The 21,367-nt window shown below is 36.7% G+C and overlaps 2 non-coding genes across 2 annotated transcripts; both read left to right on the top strand.

Annotated features, from left to right (window-relative positions):
* The first annotated feature begins 1,831 nt into the window (after positions 1–1,831).
* On the top strand, positions 1,832–1,965 carry LOC120595915 (U4 spliceosomal RNA). Its single transcript, XR_005651027.1, has one exon. It is a non-coding gene; the product is annotated as a U4 spliceosomal RNA (small nuclear RNA).
* Positions 1,966–6,303: 4,338 nt separating this feature from the next.
* LOC120595743 (5S ribosomal RNA) lies at positions 6,304–6,422 on the top strand. Its single transcript, XR_005651014.1, has one exon. It is a non-coding gene; the product is annotated as a 5S ribosomal RNA (ribosomal RNA).
* The last annotated feature ends 14,945 nt before the right edge of the window (positions 6,423–21,367 follow it).

Below are 21,367 nucleotides of genomic sequence, written 5' to 3'. Positions count from 1 at the left end.
CTCTGTTTATATGCCCTTATTTCAGTCTTCTTTATACTGTAAGCAATCGAAGACCTAGCCCAAACTGCCTTACACAACAAAGGGCTCATTTAACTGCAAGACCAAGAGACAGAGCAGACTGCAGGGTGGCTTTGATTTAGTGGCTCAATACTGACATGAAAGACACTGAAGAGTTTGTTTGATTTCTTTCTTTTTTTCTGCCTCTGAGTTCTGACTTCTACAATGTCAGCTTCATCCTATGGCTGAATGGCTGCCGAAGTTCTAAGCTTTAAATCTGTACATTGAACTGCCCAAAAGGAGATAAAGCATTGTCTTTCGGTAGCTCCCTTAAAAGAGAAACTGCCTCTCCCAGAGTGCTCCCATAACCACCCTTCTTGTCATTGGCTCAAGCTTTCAGCTTGGCCGTTCCTCAGCAACAATGATGGGGTTACACCTGACTAAATGATAAGTGTGGAAGATGGATGAGAATTCCTTGTTTGGTCTAAAATAGCAGGACCCTCTCTCTAAGAGCTAGGGACAGTGTCAATTTCCACAATGAAAACACCAAAAGAAAGAAATATCTATTACGCAAAAGAGAAAAGAAACAGCTTCAATGTCTGCTCTGATGATATATTAGAATAAATTCCAAATGAATTAAAGAATCAAACAGTTAAAAACAGACAAACAGAATGCTCTATACTCAAGGAAGCAGAGCAGGAATGCCCCACACCTTAAGTGTGAAAATGGAGGGAAAAGAGTAACTTTTCAGTAGAGAAACATGACCTGAGCTAGGTGACCAAGGTCAACATCAATAGCGATATCTGTTGAATGTACCCTTGATATGATGTAATGAGAAGGGTACATTATCTCTGTGATCTACCTCCTCAAAACACAAAACCTTGATCTCATTGTAAGCAAAATATCAGACAAATCCCAGTTGAAGGATATTCTACAAATATCCTAACCAGCGTTCCTCAAAACTGTCAAGAAAACCGTCAAAAACAAGTAAAGTCTAAGAAACTGTCACAGAACTGACAAGGCTAAAGAAACATAAGGGCTAAATGTAATAAGGTATTCAAAATATAATGGGAGTCCTGGTACAGAAAAAGGACATGAGGTAGAAACTTAAGGAAATATGAATAAAGTATAGACTTCAGTTAATAATAATATCAATAATGGCTCATTAGCTATGAAATGTACCATGCTAATATAAGACATTAATTACAGGGAGACTGAGTTTGGGGTATATGGGAATACTCTGTACTACCTTCACAACTTTTTTGTAAATCTAAAACAATTATAAAATTAAAAGTTTATTTTAAAAAATTAAACACATAAAGACATCCAAGATATGTTTTAGAAGCGAGTATAAGATAATATTTTTTATAATCATGAAATAGAAGATCTGATAAGCAAAATGCAAAATTCAAAAAGCAGAAAGGAAAAAGCTGAACAGATTTGACTACATAAGAAGTAAAACTTTCTTAAGACAATAACCAAAGTTAATAGATACCCAACAATGAAAATAAAAGTATCTGTAACATACATTAAATGAAGGATTCATATCTATAATACATAGAGAGAGAAAGAAACTAATTAGGAAAAGACAGTCCAAATAAACAAATAGGTAAAACACCTAAACTGACAAAATTACAGAAGAAATTCAAATGATTAGTAAACATGAAAAAATTCTCAACTTCACCAATAATCAGGAAAATGCAGATAAAGCAACAACAATGTTTTTAAGTTGTCAGTTTGGAAAAGGGAAGACAGCTATAGAGCATATGACTGACATTGAAAGCAACTTCTGTTTATCAATATTAAAAGTGAAAAATTAAAATGTGTAGTTTCTAGCTTTGCTCAGTGGCAGTATCATAGCCAATGAGGTTTATCCGAGGTGCCATTATTGCTAATTGAAAACTAAAACGTGTAGTTTCTCAGACTTCAGGAAGCCTATGAAAGACAATCTGTAAATTGTGCTGTAAAGCTTAATACAGAACTTAGTGAGGTAGAATGAAATAATTTCTACCTTTGTTTAGGAGAATATCTTATAAGCTTTTTTGGGTTGGGTTGGTGGCACCCAAAGGTTTGTTCTAAAATGAGACAATATATAAGTAAAGCTGGAATCAGATGGAAATGTTTGTAAATTCCAAATGTCTTTGGACTCTAGGAAATTCAGTGAAGCACTAAAATAGAAACAGAATTATGTTTCTATACCCTTGAAAGTATCCAGGAAGACACTAAATGGCCTTATTTTTAAACTTATGCTAAATTCCTAATCTTTCCTTAAAAATCAAATAATGATAATTAGTAACTAGTTAATATTTATTCTAAGTTTAAGAAGTGGTTATTTTAATAGAAAAAAATATATAGTTGTGCAAAAGTTTAGGCTAGAAGTAAGCCTTCGTTCTTCACAGCTAGAGAAAGCCTAGCTTTTTGCATGCAGCCATGGCCAAGTTCCACCATTTACCTGAGGTACCAAATCCTAGGCATGGTGCGTAGGAGGAAATAAATAGCCTTGTACGTTTTAGCTTATAATGAATGTCATGGCAAGCATCAAATATGGATAGGATTAATTTAAATTTTCTCCACAAATATAAAAATATATTTATGCCCCTTCAAGCTTCAAAAGACAATATTAATATTACTAAAATAAAATGCTAATGTCTTATAACAGGAATTCACTAACCCATACAATTATATAGATTCAGATTATAAACAGATTTAAGAAGGGTTTGATTATTGCTGTCATCATATTTATCTCTAGTATTATCACATGCCATGGGTCTATCACAAGCTCTTTTACATTAAGGAGAAGGAAATTCCAAATATGTTGAAAGTGTCATAATGGAGAATAATCACTTTTCCTCCGTTTTACTCTTGAAGACTTCTTCTCCGTGATTAGTATCATCATTCTTAGCATCACTATCATCATTGTCAACACTTACTGAACACGCTCTCTGTGCTAACAGCTTTATATTAATTTTCTTAGTTTTAAATATCAGATTTTTTAAAAAATGAAAATAACTCTGGATGCTGTTATCCATTTATACAGTAATGGCAATTATAAAGCAAGATTTTTTGAGAATAGAATACAGAACATAAAGAGAATTAAAGGGAAGGTGACATGAAAGGTGGAAAACAAAAACTAAGTTTTCTTTCTTCATAATTTTGCTTAAGATGAGAACTATATATATGCATAATGCCAGGATGAACCCAAGATGTTTGTTACATTACATTTTTAATTGGCTCCTTTTTATAAATGCCTCAAGGATAGTCATCAGAGAGCCCATTGAATACAATTTCTAACAAGTGCAGAACACTTTGCTAAGTGCTATGAATAATATTTTTTAATTAGAAAAGTAGTCTTCGGTTAAGAAAAATGAGAGGGGTAGCTCCATAGTGTAGTGGTTAGCACGTCTGCTTTACACGACCACCCCGCCTGCATGCCCCGCCTGCATGCCCCGCCCTCCAGCTCTTAAGGGGAAACAGCAATATCCATAGGTCAGGGGTGGAAGTGGGGAGAATGAAAGAAGGGGAAAAAATTAATGAGAAATATAGAAAGTGGAAAGATAGGTAAGAGAAAGCAGTATCAACAGGTATATATTTAAAACACAATTAATTTTAAACATTTTGATTAAACTTCTAATTAAATCTTGTGATTTTCAAGTAACATTTTATCATGAGCATTTTCATGTTACTAAACAGTCTTTGTAATCTTCCTTGCAATTGCCGTACAGAGCTTTATAATAATTTACTTGCTCTATTTTTAAAATTTAGGTTGTATCCAGTTTTTAACTATTATGTTTAATGTTACAGTGCATATATTTGTTAGAATTTATTTGGTGTTTTAGAATTATTTTCTGGGACAATGTTAATCGACAAAATTAATGGGACAAGAAACATAAGCAGTTTAAGGCTTTCGGCATATTACTGTCAAAAATCACTTTCCGAAAGATATTCTTATATACTCATTTGGAAATATAAATTATTAAAGACTTTTTGGGGAGTAATTTTATAGTATCTTTTGAAATAAAAATGCATATACACTTTGAACCAACAATCTCATGTCAAGAAATATTTCCAACAAAAATAGATACACCTATATTCAAATATGGATGTACAAGGGGTTTGTTTTAGCATTGTTTGAATTAGGAAAAAGGGAAATAAGCTAAGGGGAAATAGTCAAATAAATTGCGTTATGGCCATATTATGGGAAGTATAAAGCTGCGAAGAAAAGTTATTTGGCTCTACATTTATTGACATAGAAAGCTCTCTTAGGAAGTTAAGTGAAGAACAAAAGCTAATAGGTGAACAATCATAAAGAATGATTTCATTTATAAAAAATAAGTAATCGTTTGTTTGAAGAGGCATTCCAGAATCAATAATGATTGATGGTTGCACATTATGAATGTATTTAATTCCACTCAACTGTACACTTAAAATGATTAGATGGTAAATGTTATGTTATATCTATTTTACCCCAATTAAGAAGAATCATTAGAGGTTACAGACCTGTAGTTGAGAGTGCTAGTTGTCACACCAAAGCCATTTCCCCCTTTCCATAGTCATAGAATACCAAATTTAGATGGCTGCATTTCTTAGCCTCCCTTGCCCTTAGAATTGGCCATGTGGCTAATTTCTGGCCAATAAGGCGTAAACGGAAGTGTTTGTGGCACTTCCTGGGAATCTTCCTTAAGAAACAACTGATACATTTCATTGGCTAATTCTCGATAGCTTAAAACAGCAATTATTTATTCTCATGGATCTCTGGGGCAGCTGGGGTAGCTGTGCTCTACATTCATTCACCCTGGGGCCCAGGATGAAAGGGCAGTAGGTCACTAGGAGAAGTCTTCTTGGAAGCAACAGTCACTCAAGAGGGCAAGCAGAGCTGTGGAGGCTCCTTAACGCCTAGACTTGTTACTCCTACCTACATGCCACTGACCAAACCAAGTCACAAGGCCAAGTCCAAAGCCAAGAGGCAGGGAAGTATCCTGTATACATGATAAGGCCATGTCAAGGATATGATTGTGGGAATAGGCTGGGGGAGTAAAGCAGTTAGACTCTATAATACACAATTTGCTTAAAGATATTAATTGTCCAAGATTCCATAGCTAGAATGTGTCAGAGCCAGGAATTCAAACCTCAGTTACTAGATCCAAAACTCATGTCCTTTTCATCTAACCACTAAGCATTTTCATATCTTTAATTCTGATAAGATAAACTATTCCTCATTACTCACTTTTTTTCATCTTTTCATTGCTATTCTAATGAGTTTATTATTTCAAATGAACTTTAGAATGATTTTGTCAGATTCCAAAAAATCAAACAAATAAGAAAACAAACTCAATTAAAAAGAGGTAGGATATCTGAATAGACATTTTTCCGAATAAAACTCACAGGTACATGAAAAGGTTATCAACATCATTCATCATCAGAGAAATGAAAAATCAAAACCACAATAAAAGATCACCTCATATCTGTTAGAATGGCTATTATCAAAAAGACACAAGTGTTTGTGAGGATGTGGAGAAAAGGGAGCCCTTGTACACTGTTGGTGGGAATGTAAACCGGTGCAGCCACTATTGAAAACAGTATGGAGATTCATCAAAAAATTAAAAATAGAACTACCATATTATCCAATAATTCCACCTCTGGATATTTATGCAAAGGAAATAAAAACACTAACTCGAAAAGATATATGTAGTCCTATGCCTATGTTCATTGCAGCAATATATATCTATATCTCTATGCCTATATCTATATATCTACATATCTGTATCTATATATCTACATATTTATATATCTATATATCTATAAATCTATATATCTATATATATAAAAGAAAGAAATATATTGTCATTTGCAACAACATAGATGGACCTTGAGGGCAGTAGCCTAACTGAAATAAGTCAGAGAAAGAGAATACTACATGATCTTATTTACATGTAGACTATAAAAACAAAAAAATAAGAAACCCAAACTCGTAGATACAGACAGCAGATTGGCGATTGCCAGAAGCGGGAAGGTGGAGGGTGGGCACAATTGGCGAAGGAGGTCAAAAGGTACAAACTTTATAAAATAAATAAGTCATAGGGATGTAATGTACAGCATGGTGACTATAGTTAATAATACCGTATTGGATATTTGAAAGCTGCTAAGAGAGTGGGTCTTAAAAGTTCTCATCAGAAGAAAAAAATATAAGCATGTATGTTAACTAGAATTATTGTAGTGATCATTTCACAATATATACAAATATCGAATTGTAGACCTGAAGCTAATATGGTATATATAGATTATATCTCAGTTTAAAAAAAGAAGAAAACCTACGGCCATGCCACCCTGAACAAGCCTGATCCCATTTGATCTCGGAAGCTAACCAGGGTCGGGCCTGGTTAGTACTTGGATGGGAGACCACCTAGGAAGACCGGGTGCTGTAGGCATAAAAAATAAAAAATAAAGGATTGTAAGATGACAAGGTCTTTGCAATCTGTGAGGTCAACCAAAGGTTGCCTCGCCTAAAAAAAAATTTTTAATAATGAAATAAAATAAATAAAAATAAAAAAGAAGATAAACTAATAACAAATAAGAAAAAGAACTGGAAATAAACTTATAAATTAATTTGAGAAGGGCTGACATCTTTAAAATAGTTGGTTTTCTCTAAAATGAATATGGTGCAAATATTATTATCAATTTTATTTATGTAAGCTGATCTTGTTATACACAATCCTTTTGTGTCTCCTAGGTATTCGATCATTTCATCTGCAATATTAATAATATAGCCACTTTCTAACAGTTACAATTCTTATTTCTGTTTTCTGCTTTTTTATGTTGGATAAAATTTCCAGAAGAAAATCATTAGAAACAAAAGGGGTAATAATGACACTTAAAAATTTTTTTAAATCACAGTAGAGAAGTGCTCTTCTATACTTTTAAAAAGGTTCTTTTCCTTAAAGAAATTAATATTGGATGTCATTCAACAATTACTTAGTGGTCATAAGTGATTTTTAATTATCTTTAAGATATCCTTATAACTTTCCTAATATTGAATCACTCTTAGATTTTTGGGATAAGTATGATTATTATTTAAGTGTATGGTTAGCATTGCTCTACTAACATTGCTTTAAGGACTTTCAAATCTAGGCTTTAAAATCTAGAAAATATAGTTTTAAATGCCCACTGTTTGGTTTGTGGGAGTGAAACCCTCCTTATAATTTCTTACATTCCCATGTTCTCCGCAGACTTCAAGTTTCTGCTTTGCTCAATTGGATTAGCTGATGAATGAACTTAGCATTTCTTGATCTTTCTCTTCTGGACAGTTAACCCAGTGCAGAACTCATCATTTTCCCCAAAACACCCTCACACGTGGCATTTATATGTAGTATACTTAGCTAAATGGAAAATATAAAATTCCAGGTTAGATATACCTGGGCTAAAAGTCCTTTAACAATTATTGGATCTTCATTGCTTGGACCTCTGCTTTCTCTATTTTATTTCCCTGGTCAATCCCTCCTCTCCCAGATAAAACAAAGCTTTCCTACTTTCTTATACAAAGAAATTTAGCTGTCCTTAATTTATACCCCAAACTCAAGGTTTGGTGTCACTTTAAATATCTAACCAAACCCACCAAGGTGCTCATTCCTCTAAAAAATAATCCTTCCATGTATGTTAGACTGATTGGCTGCAGTAGCAACTCGAAATTTCTACAGCTTCCAAAAACCAGCATTTATTTATTGTTCATGGTACCTGTCAGTGGCTGCAACTCTCTTCTCTGGGTCTTCTTATTCTGGGAATCAGGCTAAAGAAGTAGCCACTGTTAGGAACGTGCCATTCTCTTGGTAGAGGAAAAAGCAAACAAGTTGGCAGCAATATACACTGCCTCTTAAAGCTTCTGCTTAGAATTAACACACTGTAACTTCTTCTTGTCTTTCATCGACCCAAGTCACAAGGCTAACTCAGAAAATGGGATGAGAAAGTATACGTCATTATAGAGAAAAGAATAGCTGGAAACAGTAACATAACATAACATTTCACAATGTAAGAAGAGTCACGCTCCTTATAACTTATTGTAAACAATAATTCTATTCTTCCCCCCTTATTCTGGGGGGGATGAGCTGTGAGTACGGGAGGATGCCTGTCAGAACACCTAGAGAGCTTTTCTAATAGACATGACCTCCCTTCCCTGATCTCCACCACCTTCTGCCTTATCTCTGGGCGTAGGGGCAGCTAAGTACGTTTTGCAAAGGTTCCTCAAGTGATTTTGATACTTCCCACTCTCAACTCTTTTGAGAACCACTAGAAAATGGGTTTTGGAGAATGTTGTTACCATATTTTGTGCCCACCATTCCTGGCATTTTAAATACAATGAATCCTCCAATTCTCCATGTTGCAGCGAGCTGTAAAAGACACAAAACAAGTAATAACATTAGCCTTGGATATTTGGCCAGGACTCTCCTTTTGCCAGAGAAGGATTTTACACTGCAATGGTTGCAGGGATTCGCTGCTTTAAATAAAGAAACTTCTATGGGAACATGTTTTGAAAGCACTAACAAAAAAATAGTGGACATTATTTTAGATTGGGCTGAATTTGTCAATGTGGATGCACTTACCAGAAGTGCTGCATTCAAAGTGCTGGCTTAAGCAGCTGGATATCCAACAGGGTTGGATGGATGAAGCAAATCAGGCTCCAAAACTGGCCCTCATTAAAGAAAGGGGAGATGCCAAAAAATCCCTTGGCATATATACAGGAAGGAAATAAAGACTCCTTGCAATAGGAATGCTGGAAGACATCCATTGTGAGTGTCCTGCTTGTATACCCACGACTGTTGCCCCAAGAAGGACTGGAATGATTATCCCTTCCTCAAGGCCTTGGGACCCACACTGCTGAGGGAAATTCCAGCATCTTTAAAAAGAAAAAAAAAAAAGCTCACTATTTTCTGAATGTTGGAAATTGCTGGTGGGAAATGCTGCAATTGAAATGTATTCCCTAGCTTCATTTAGGGAAGGAGAATCTTTGGATCACATTGGTGAGGTAGCCTCCCTAAACAATTGTGCATGGTTATAATAGGCAGGAACACCAGTTTCATGATCAGATGACCTCACTCTAAGAGATCTCTGGCTATGCTTATTTGAACATAGGGTTCCCACTAAAGTCTTACTTGATTTGTGTAACTAAAATAAGCTCGGTGTGATGAACGAAGATCTGGCCCGAGTCAAGACAATAGACTCATGACTCCTCATCCAATTTCCAGAGCCGAATCCACAGATTCATAGCATCTTGCCTGAGAAGGAGACTAGGTACCTTTTATAACAGCAAAAGTTCATTCTTTGACTATTACTCCTAGATATTCCTAAAGGACATTTATTAAGATAATTGTATCCTAGGATGAGAGAAAATATTAGGCTTTTTGGAAACTTTTAGATGCTTGCTTTGAGCTAATTGTAATGTCTGGCACACAGAAATCCTCTGAGACCTACCTATCAGTGTAAAGAATTACCCGAGTCAGGTAATATAAATAAAGTTTGGCCCAGTCAAACTCTAAATCCATTAATTCTGTGGATTTTTTCCAGTTCCTATGTTGAATAGAGTATTCTCAACAACTGGAGAATTCCCACCTTTTCCCTTATTATGGTAAGAAGAATCAAATGGAAGACATAGAGTTCCCTCTCCCTATTCAAATAGCAAATCAAAGGCAATGTTATATCCCTGGGGGAATTTCAGTTACTAAGGCCTCTGTTTGTGGTCTACCCAACAGCTGTTTTTACTTGCTCTACAACACTTTTTTAAAGTTGTAAAACATCCCTGTGCCTGAGGAGACTGAACTCCTCCCCAGTACTCAAGGGTGAATCTTAATTAGACTAAGCCCAAATCTAAATAATCCATTTTCCTTGCATTAATTAATTTAGAAATGGAAAAATGATGCCACTCTGGCCAATGATACTTGAGGAAAATCTAGCTAGGGGGCTGAAAGTATCCCACACAGTTTTGAAGAATGACAATAGATTGCTGCTAGCATGATTACAGGGTAATTCTAGTTGCAATTCTGTTCAGCATGTGTATGGGGCAAAATACAATGCCTTGGGCACTAGTATAGAGCACCGGAGCTAGGAAATGCTCATTTCTACATTCTAACAAGCAGCGTAAATTAGAAGCACTTTGTTTTCACCTGACAAAAACCAATTATGGTTGTAATAGAGCATCTTAGCAGCAATGACTTGAAATTGTTGATCAGTTCCTTCTGGATCTCCAGACTTGCCTTGGATCCTATCCTTTCTGAGACCTGAGTCTTGAGTTTTTGTTTAGATTCTGTGGTTAACCATAGTCCTTTGATAAATCCCTTTCTTTGCTTAGAGTTCATTTCTACTGCTTACAAAGAGGCCTAATAGATACACCCTCCTATAAAAAAAAACAAACCCTACATATTTCTTTCACGATTGTTTTGTTTCACACAGTTTTATGATTTATCTATATGAATTTTGTTTTCATATGTTTTTGGTTTTGTTATATATCTGCAGATTTTTTCTGCTACAAATTTCCAATTTTTTAATTGGAAATGTAATTTGACAAATGTAGTAGAGCTCATCTTTGAGAAATTTTTCAGGCAGGACATATAGATGGTCTGATTCTGAGATGTTTTACATCTGAGAATGTCATTCTTTTGACATTACAAAAACATGACAGCATTCTCACCCTCGAGTTTCTATGGATGTTACTGTATTGTTTTACAATTATTTGGTGTTGCACGGAGGTCTGAGACCAGTCTGATATTTTCCACTGAAAATGACATTTTTCCACATTCATATACTCGGAAGTTATCTCGTAGTTTAATTATTTCTGCTCTTTTGTTGTTTTTCCTTCAGAATTTCTACATAGTCTGGACTCGCAGTTTTGCTTATTGACAGAAACTTAAATTAGTTGTATTGGTCAGTCGTAGACAACAGAATTCGCTCTAACCAGCTTAAGCAGAGAAATACTTGCTAAAGAGCATTAACTTACTAGAGAATGATTAAAAGACTTGTAGCAGGCTAGACGTTCAGAACAACTCCTGAAGCCACAACTAAAATCTGCCCCAAGCAAAGCTGCTGCCGCTGCCGCTGTACCACAGTTGACTTAATTAAATAAAGACCATGCTGCCTCTGCCATGATCACAAAAGCTACTAGACCAGGAAGTTGCTGCCATCATTCCTGGTCACACAGAGCTAGGGACTGACGAGACCTCCCGACTTCTGACATAGCTTCTGCAGAAGTACCAAAATGCCTTTACCACGGCGCTGCCAGAATAGCCACTCCGCGGTGCTCATAACCCACTCCAAGTCTCATTCAGATGCATCTACTTGGACACACACCGCATGCAGAAATCCTCACCGCAAAGGCATCTGGGTAATGCAGACTTTAAGATTTCAGGCTCTGGTGGACAGAGTCATGTTAGCATGGGGCTGAGGTCTTTTGAGTGAGCTGGTTTACAATATCTATTACACTAACTAAAAGAATAAAGAGAATTTATTGACTAATCTACTTGGGAAGTTCCAAGAGTAGAGCTGGTTCTAGACACCACTAGAACCAGGAGTTCAAACCATTCTCTCTTCCTATTTTTTGGTTCTGATTTTATTCAATCAATAAACATTTATTGAGCACCTACCATGTGCCAGGCACTGTTGTTAGTGCTGGAGATGCCATCGTGAATGAAACATACATAAATCTTTGCCTTCTTGGCACATACTTTCCTTTGTGTTAGCTTTGTTCTCTGGCAGGATCTTTGAAAATGGCAGCAAAAACAGCTCCCAGTAGCAGCAATCTTGTAGATTACTTGAGATAGCACAAGGTGAAAGGACTTTTCTCTTCCGGAACCCATATATATTTTACAAAAGAATGATTCTACCTGCCTTTAATATGTTATGCACCTATGACTAATGAGAGTATGTAGAGAAATGAGTAATATGCTCACCAGATATTGGTTAGGTTGTTTCTAGACTGAAAGGGTATGTTCCCTTCCTAAACTATCCAGCATCGCACACACACTCACACACACACACACACTTATTTCTATACATTCATTTTGAATTGTTCCTTCCTATGAAAATACAAATTCCTCTTCCACAAATGAATACACATTCTCTTCCTCCCCAAAAGAAGAAATTCCAAAACTAATCCGATTATCAATTTTTACTCTATTGCTAAATAAGAAATATAACTACCCCCAAATAGTCAATATTTCAATACGAGTGTTAAAACAGAAAACTACAACAAAATTTTTATTTGAAAATGGGAAACTAGCTTTCATTGGCCAGCAATGTATAGAATATAGCAACCTGCTGGAAGAAAGAGCAAACAGCTTTCTCAGGCCACAGAGTGAGTTCTTGTACAATGTCAACTCTGTGGGCTAGTAACCAAAGCCAGAGGCCTGGCAAGGTCACGATTCTTGAACCTAAACCTCCAGCCCAGAGGCTTTTCTCCTTTGCCAGAAACTTTGACTTTTCTTTTTTTTTTGTCTTTATTGAAATATAATAGACAATTAGTTGCTTGTATTTACATTGTACATTTCAATGAGTTTTTTTCCACTTATAGTTGGCATACAATAATATTCTCTGTACCTATGAGTTTATTTCTGCTTTTCTTGTTGCTGTTGTTAATTTTGTTCTTTAGATTCCACATGCACGTGAAATCATACAATATTTGTCTTTATCCGATTCATTTCATTGAGCACAATACCCCCTAGGTTCATCAAGGCAATATCTTTTTCCATCCCCTTCCTTTTGGTCTGTGTATATCTTTTAATCTGAAGTGAGTCTCTTGTAGGCAGCATATGTAGGAGTCTTGTTTTCTTATCCATTCAGCCACTCTATCTTTTGATTGGAGCACTTAATTCTTTTCCATTTGAGGTACTTGTTAATAGGAATATAATTATTACCATTCTTTATTCATGGTTTTGATACATGTTTTTTCTTCTTAAAGAAGTCCCTATAACACTTCCTGTAATAGTGGCTCGGTGGTGACAAACTCCATTAGCTTATTTTTGTCTGGGAAGCTCTTTATTTGTCCTTCAGCTCTAAATGATAGCTTTGCTGGATAAATTATTCTTGGTTGTAGATCCTGGGACTTCATTCTGTCAAATATTTTTTACCAAGCCCTTCTGTCCTGCATAGTTTCTTTTGAGAAATCAGCTGCCAGTCTTATGGGTGTTTCCTTATAAGTCACTATCTGTTTTTCTCTTGCTGCTTTTAATATTCTTTCTTTGTATTTAACCTTTGGCATTTTAATTATGACGTGTCTTGGTGTGGGCCTCTTTGGGTTCCTCATTTTGGGGACTCTCAGAATTTCCTGGGATTGTATGTCTATTTCCTTCACCAGGTTAGAGAAGTTTTCCATTATTATTTCTTCAAATATATATTCAACTTCTTGTTCTCCTTCTTCAAGTACCCCTATGACATGAATATTTTTATATTTAATAGTGTCCCATAGACTCCTTAAATTATTATTATAGTCTTGGCTTCTTTTTTCTTGCCATTCCGATTGAGTGTCCTTGGCTTTCTCATCCTCTATATAGGTCATTTGATCCTCTTCTCTATTCACTTTGTTTATTCCATTTAATATACTTCTCATTTCAGATAATGTGTTCTTCATTTCAGACTGGTTCCCTTTTATAATTTCCGCTTCCATTTTTCTGTTTTTTATCTCTTTGTAGAAGTTTTCACTGAATTCATCTACACTTCCCATAAGTTCGTTGAGCATCTTTATAACCAGTGTTTTGAACTCTGAATCTGTTAGATTGCTTGACTCCATTATTTCTGAATCTCTGTTCTGTTCTCTCACATGGTTTTTGCTTCTTTGTCTTCTCATTTTGGCTGCCTTTCTATGTCTGTTTCTATGTCCTAAGCAAAGCTCCTAAGTCTCCCGGTCTTATTAGTGTAGATTTGTGTAGTAGGTTTCTAGTGGCACAGTCCTGAGAGGGGTTCAGCTGCAGGTTAAATTTAGCCCCAGGGTCACCTCTTAAGATTCAGCAAGCAATCCATAGATGCTGTGCTTATAGTTGCCTCTAAAGACCACAGCAGAAACCGAGGCCAATTGCCTCCAGTGTGAGTCTAGGCACTGCTCAGTAAGGAGCACCTGACTTGCCTAGGACACACCTGGATGTGGCTTGGGTGGCGCCATGAGTTGGGGGAGGCGGAGCCCCAGAGAATCCTCTGGGTGGAGAGACCTCTGTGATCCAGTTTGATGACTTCTCCACTATGGTGTGCTGCTTCTGCGCACTGTAGCAGGGAGAACTCAGCAGAGGAACAACGAATATCTCTGGCACTTCTGTACAGTGAGTCTCATCTTGGCCCTCACTCTGACAACTCAATGTCCCTTGTAAGGTGCCCCCTGCATGCAGCCGAACCGGCACTGGTGCTTGGTTGGAGCAAGCAATTTCGTCATTGCAAAAGTCCACTCGCGGATGCGTCCATTTTAAGAGGCTTCTGCAGCGGCCGCTGCTGCTGCTATGGCCTTTGTCCCACTCAGCCACTCAGGATCGGGCAGCCCGGCGTCCTCACCCTGTCCTACCTTCTCCCTTTGCAGGGTGATTTCTTAGATTTCTCCCTAGTTGTTCATCTAAATCACAGGCAATTTTTCCTTGCTGCTGCTCCTTGTTTCTGTCACAACTTTGGTCGCCAGAGGGATGAACAGAGCCTCTATCATCTATGCCATTTTTTTCCAGTCCTGAAACTTTGATGTTTTGACCATCTGCCCAGCCCTTGGTTTAACTGTATTCTTTCTGGCTCCTGTTCCAATATGCGACCCAGTACCTCAAGACCCATAATCCTTCTCTGGACTGCAGAGAAACAGAAACCACTACAATCCAGTGGTTGTTTGTCTCTTAATAGTGGATTTACTCTTACCTTTCTGGCAGAGAGGTAACAGCAGGAGGTGTCTGTGTTAGGCTCAGGGATTGAGCTTCTACCCTTGCCAGTCTTACCTTCCACTGCACTTCCCATCTCCCTGTCTTTACTCTCACTAACTTTAGTTTCAGGTTCAAGTGGACAATACCATTTTTAGGCTTCTCCAAATGCACGTGACTAGCTGACTCTTAGATATCTGATTCCTGATTATAGGCAGAAAGGGCCTCTCAGCAGAGCCATATGCTATTCCCTTTCAGCTTGTTGTTTAAGCTAGAGTCTGTATTTTTTTTAAAAAAGAAGTTTTATTGAGATATAATTTTCATACCATACAATTCACCCATTTAAAGTGTACAAATAAGTGGCTTTTAGTATATTTTCAGAGTTGTGCATCCATCACTGTAACCAGTTCTAGAAACTTCAGCACACTTAGATCTCACCTTCCAGTTTGCCTAGGCTCTGACAATTACTAATCTGCTCTCTGTCTCTACAGACTTGCCTATTCTGGACATTTCATATAAATGGAATTATACACTACATGGTCCTTTGTGATTGACTCCTTTCACTTAGCATAATGTTTTCAAGGTTCATCCATGTTGTAGCATGTATTAGTACTTCATTTCATTTTACTGCTGAATAATAGTCCATTGTGTAGATATTCATCACTTGATGGGCATTTTGGTTGTTTCTACTTCTTGACCATTATGAACAATGCTGCTATAAATATTCATAAACAAGTTTTTATGTGGGTATATGTTTTCATTTCTTTTAAGGTATCTAAGAGTGAAATTGCCAGAGTAAATGCTAACTCTGTTTAACCGATGAAACCTATTTTTCCTGATATTTTAAAAAGCATTAAAAAGTCATTAACTTACTCTAATATCTTGACATTTTCTATAAGCTGCTAAAGCGCTAGCCATATCAGGCACATGATCAGACTTCCAAAATAAAGCACTAGCCACATCAGGCACATGATCAGACTTCCAAGACAGTCTGTTAATTTGTGCTTACCCTGTAGTCCAGATGTTTGATTCTCAGATGGGTACAGGAAAACCCTCATTATCACTTACCACACCTCGACTCAGCTTATTCTACGTTTTAGAGACTGACACTATATTCTACTTCCAGTTACCAAGATTTATCTTATGATTGCTAGTGAACAAAAATTTAGTTCTCATATAATTGGGAAGTTTGATTGTGAGAGTTGACATTGGATTCAGCTGGATGCATGGTTTCAAAATCAGTAAATCTCTCTAATTTTCAGCAAGCCTTTTTCTATTTTGGCTTAATTCTCAAGTGGGTTCGTTCCACTTGACAGCACAAGTGCCCCTAGAAGCTCATGATTTGAGATTCCAAAAGAGATCCATATTCGTCCCTTCATAAGAATGCTAATTGGCCCTGCTGGGAATGGGGAGCATTCCTATTCCTGGTTCAATTTTCAGGTCCAAGGAAATAGGGCGTTCAGCCTGGGTTACATGTTTATTCCTGTGGCAAGGATGGTGGAGTCAAATGATCAATATTCATTCACATTAGGTGTGGGACAAGAGGTTTCTAAAAAGAAAAATATACCTGGAAGACAGAAAAGAAACAACTGTCCAACACATTTTCTATATAATATTCAATCTTATTTTCATTTTTATTTCTCTATCTTTTTTTCTTTGTTCTATGACATGTTTTGCAAATTTATCACATGCATCATTTATTCAGTTTACTGAAGGGTTAAGTCCGGAATTAGTCTCCTGCATTTGGTTTCTGCATAGTTTTTAAAATGTCACTTATGTATTTAAAATATTTATTAAGGGTCTATTCTGCCTTGGAGATTTTGCTAAGACAAGGATCTTGTCTTCAGAGAGAGAGAGAGAGAGTATGGTTTAGTAAAAGAGAATGCAAATGAACAGAAATTTACAATAAAGTGATATGATTCAAGGTAAGCTCAGTGGCTTGGAAGTGTATAGCACAAGCATCTAACCCAACTCAGGATTTCAGAGATTTCCTAAAAGAGACAGTATCTTTAAAATATGAGACTTTATTGGACAAGGAATGAGGACCAAAGAAGGAGGGGAATTTTGGGCCGAGGCTCAGTGCGTGTGAAGGCATGCAGGTGTAAAGGGGCGTGTCATGAGAGAGGAGTGCCAGTGAGTTCCACGTGACCAGTACATGCAGTGCACGGTGAGTGGCAGGAATGAAGCTGGTGAGGTGCGTAGGGGCAGGTCCTAAGTAACGCTTGCAGCTGTGTGCCTGAGGGGTTTGGATTTTATCCCAGAAGCAGCGGAAGGATTTAAATAGGAGAGCGTCGTGATCAGAGTTGCATTTTAGAAAGGCAGATTCAGTGGTAACATGGAAAGGAACCTTCAGAATAACAGATTGTCCCAGAGGTTACTGCAGCCACAACAGTGAGAGATGGTGAGAGCCTCAATTAGCAACATGTGGCAGGTGTATGACTCTCACATGCCCAGCTCTTCCTTTTATTGAGGTAGAAGCTCACCTGGCACCTCTTCGAAAATTCTCTCAGCCCTCCTGGGAAGTGATCTTCATAAGGCTAAATCCTCCTCGTCTTTAAGCTAATGGCTTAGATGTTGCCTTCTCAGAAAGGACTTTATTGGCCACATTTTCTAAGGAAGCAAAATAACCCAAACACACATACCTACTTGTATGTAATTTCTATGAAGGCAAGGACCTCATCTGTCTTATTAACCTCTGTACCCCAGAGCCCACATGTAGTAACAACTTAAGAAAATGTGTTGAGTAAATGAACTAAAGCCATCCTTATAGTCAGGTCATGTGCAGAAGCCTTTCGGGCCCAGGTCAGTGGGGAGAAAGACTCTTATATGCAGAGGCCACAATTGAAATGACAGAAGTAACAGTCATGGAAGGCTTAAGGGATGGCCTTTCTCCGGGCCCTTCGTCTTGCCTTCTATGTTGCTACAACTCTACTGGACTGAAGAGTGTTCATTAGTTCTTTAACTTAATCAACAAACAATTAGCTCTAAAGAGTATGAAACCTTATTTTTCTCAGAAGCTATTCTCCCCAACTACATGGTAGAATCTATCTGAATGGATTGAAGCAATTTGGCGGGGGAAGAAGTGGAGGAGGGAAAGGAGATAACAAAGGACAGGGCAGGGAGGAGGAGGAGAAGGAAAAGGAGGAAGAAGAAAAAGGCAGAACCGAGAGGTGAAAAGAACAAGAGAAGAATGGATGGCAACCAACTACATCTCATCCCTTAGACTTAATAATTATGTGAACCAACAAGCTACCTTTGGAGTTGAGCTCATTTGTGCTGTTTTTTTGGACTTTCAACAGAGAGTCTTGCTTCAGTTCATAACAAATCTTATCATTCTATCTCTATACCCATTATTAATATGTTCTTTAAAAGATAATTTACAAATTCACTTGTCCAATTCTTTTCTTTATCTTTTCTACTCTTCTAGTTCTCATCCTTTCCTTCAGACTCTAAAAGAGCCAGTGAATGGAAAAAACTTTGTAGGGGTGATTCTCACAGTTTATTTTTGTTGTGTTTCTTTCAAATCCCTTTACATGTTTATCTTAGATACTACTGTGGGTCTCGTGTTATCCACAGAATCTTAAAAGGGATTATTAGCATAGCTGTGGCTTTCTCCCTTTAAAATAAACCCCATCTTACTTGGAATTTGTATTCCTCTAGGGATTATCTTTTTCCAGATACACAATACTAAATATTTTAATCAAATATGTGATCAAAAATATTTTCCATTTTACTTCTTTTATTTATTTAATGGACTCATGTTACCCATGCTTTTTGGATGGGAATTAATTTGGAATAAAGGCTCAGCTTTTATATTCCAAAATCTGAGAAGATAATTTTTTGTTTCTGGGACATAGAAAATGTTCATCTATTTGTGCATTATTTGGTATAGTCATGTATACTTCCGGATGTATTTTAAATTATACATACTAATATTAAGTTAAATGAATTGTTCTCTTTGGGAAGTCTCTGCCATGTTAATGGTTGTGTTTTAGGGTATGTCTTGAGCAGGTTATGTAGCTCCTTTTAGGATTCACCTGATGTTTTAATTCGCCTCTTCTCTCCTTCTCCAGTGTGGTCAGATAGTCCCACACGTCTTCATCTTTGAATCCCAGGGCACCAATCTAAAAGGGAGTGGTTCCTGCCTTCACCACAAGTTCAGAAAAGCTCCTGGATTGAAGCAGAGGCTGGTTCAGTATCAGGCATTAATCTCATTTCTCACTCATGGTCTCTGATACTTCTTCTGCCTGGGTCTTGATCTGCCTTTTCTTTCATTGCTGTTTTCCCTTCCCAGATTTGCATACCTCCTGGTTCTTACCCTCCCACTGTGGTCTGGTCTCCCACTGACTGTTTCATGGCTGGTCCTGACTTCCCTGCTAATGCACATTATAGCTTCTACTGATTCACAAATTGCTGACCTCTGACTGGTGTTTATTCCTTCCAAATCTCGCAGCCAGCCACACTCATTTGTGGTCCATGATCCTGGTGCAGATTCATCACATCTGCCACTAACACTTAGAGACAATCAAGTGAGGAAGTTCAGACAGAGAATCAGGAACCAAGAGAAAGACACCATCTACCAAAATTGCCTCAAAAGGAAATAGAAAAGTGGAATAGAACTATCATAAGTGGAGAGATTCAATCAATAATCAAAAAAAAAAAAAACCCCACAAAGAAGAACCCAGACCCAAATGGTTCACAACTGATTTCTACCAAACATTCAATGAAGAATGAATAGCAATTATTCACAAACTCTTCCAAAAAACAGAAGGGAAGGAATACTTACCAAATCATTGTATGAGGATAGTTTTACCCTGATACCAAAGACAAACACATCACAAGAAAACCATAGAATGATATCTCTTATTAATATAGATGGAATTAGGCAAGAAAAAATAAAGGCATCCAGATTGGAAAGGAAGATGAGATAATCTTGTATATAGAAAATCCAAAGGAAATCCACTAAAACTTGATTAGAACTAATGTGTTCATTAACGTTGAGGGATACAAGATCAATATGTAAATCAATTGGACTTCTATACTTGCAGTCATCAATATAAAAATGAAATTAAGAAAAATCATTTATGATAGCATCAAAAAGAATACATTTAACAAAAGAAGTACAAAACTAATACTCTGAAAACTAAAAATATTCCTGAAGGAAATTAAAGAAGATCTAAATAAATGGGAAAACATTTCCATATTCATGGTTAGAAAATTTAATATTGTTAAGCTATCAATAATCTCCAGACTGATCTATAGATTCAAGGCAATTCCTGTAGAATTCTGGATGATTTCTTTGTACAAATCAGCAAGCTTATTCTTAAACTTGTATGAAGTTGCAAAGAACCCTGAATAGCCAAAACTATTCTGAAAAGAAAAAGTAAAGTAGGAGGACCCACATTCTCAATTTCAAAATTTACTACAAAGCAACAGTAATCAAGACATTGTGGTATGGGCCCAAGGCTAGATGTATACATCAATGGAATAGAATTGAGGGTCTAGAAATAAAGGCACCCATCTATGGTCAATTGATTTTTAACAAGGGTGCCAAGATATTCAGTGGGAAAAAACAGTCTTTTCAAAAAATGATACTGGGACAACTGGACAGCCACATGCAAAAGAATAATTTTGGATCCTTACTTCACACCATATACAAAAATTAACTCAAGATGGATCAAAGACATAAATGTAAGAGCAAAAACTAAAAACTCTTAGAAGAAAACATATGGGCATCTCTTCGTGACCTTAGTTTTGGCCATGGTTTCTCACATATGACACCAAAAGCAAGTGCAACAAAAGAAAAGAGTAGACAAGTTACCCATGATCAAAATTAAAACTTTCATGTAAGGGTTTTAAATTTAGATTATATAAAGAATGCATATAACTCAATAATAAAACAAACAAATAACTCAATTAAAATTGGGCAAAGGACCTGAATTGGTATTTATATGATATTGGCCAATAATGGAGTCCAAATTAGAGACGTCTATAGAAACAAAAGCAGGTTGGTGCTTGCTTGAGGTGAGAGGTGGGATGTGGGAGGGGTGGGGTGGGGTTAGAGAGCGAGAGGATGATAGCTAAAGAATAGGGTGTTTCTTCTTGAGGTGATGAAAAAGTTCTAAAATTGACTGTGGTGGTGGTTGCACTTATCCATGAGTACTAAAAACAATTGAATTGCATGCTTTAAAGAGTAAATTGTACAGTATGTAAATTCTATTTCAACAAAGCCTTTTAAGAGAAAATAAAACAATAACCAAATCTACTCAAGGGTTGTATTTGATGACTTTTCAAAACATCAAAAAGCTTTGAACATCTAGTACAGAGTCCTGAAGGTTTAAGTTCATGGATCTATTTATTTTGCAATTAATAAAGGTTAAAGGAGTATTTTCGAAAATTGTTACTTAGGAGCATATAATTTCTAGTTGTGACTCTAAGCACAACTACAGTATCCATCATGTCTTTCAAAAGAGGATTTATTTCCTTATGAAGAAATTGAGAGTACTGAGTAAAAT

This window comes from Pteropus medius, unplaced genomic scaffold, assembly GCF_902729225.1.
Source record: "Pteropus medius unplaced genomic scaffold, Ma_sr-lr_union100, whole genome shotgun sequence".
Taxonomy (NCBI): Eukaryota; Metazoa; Chordata; class Mammalia; order Chiroptera; family Pteropodidae; genus Pteropus; species Pteropus medius.
This window is presented reverse-complemented; position numbering and strand designations above follow the sequence as displayed.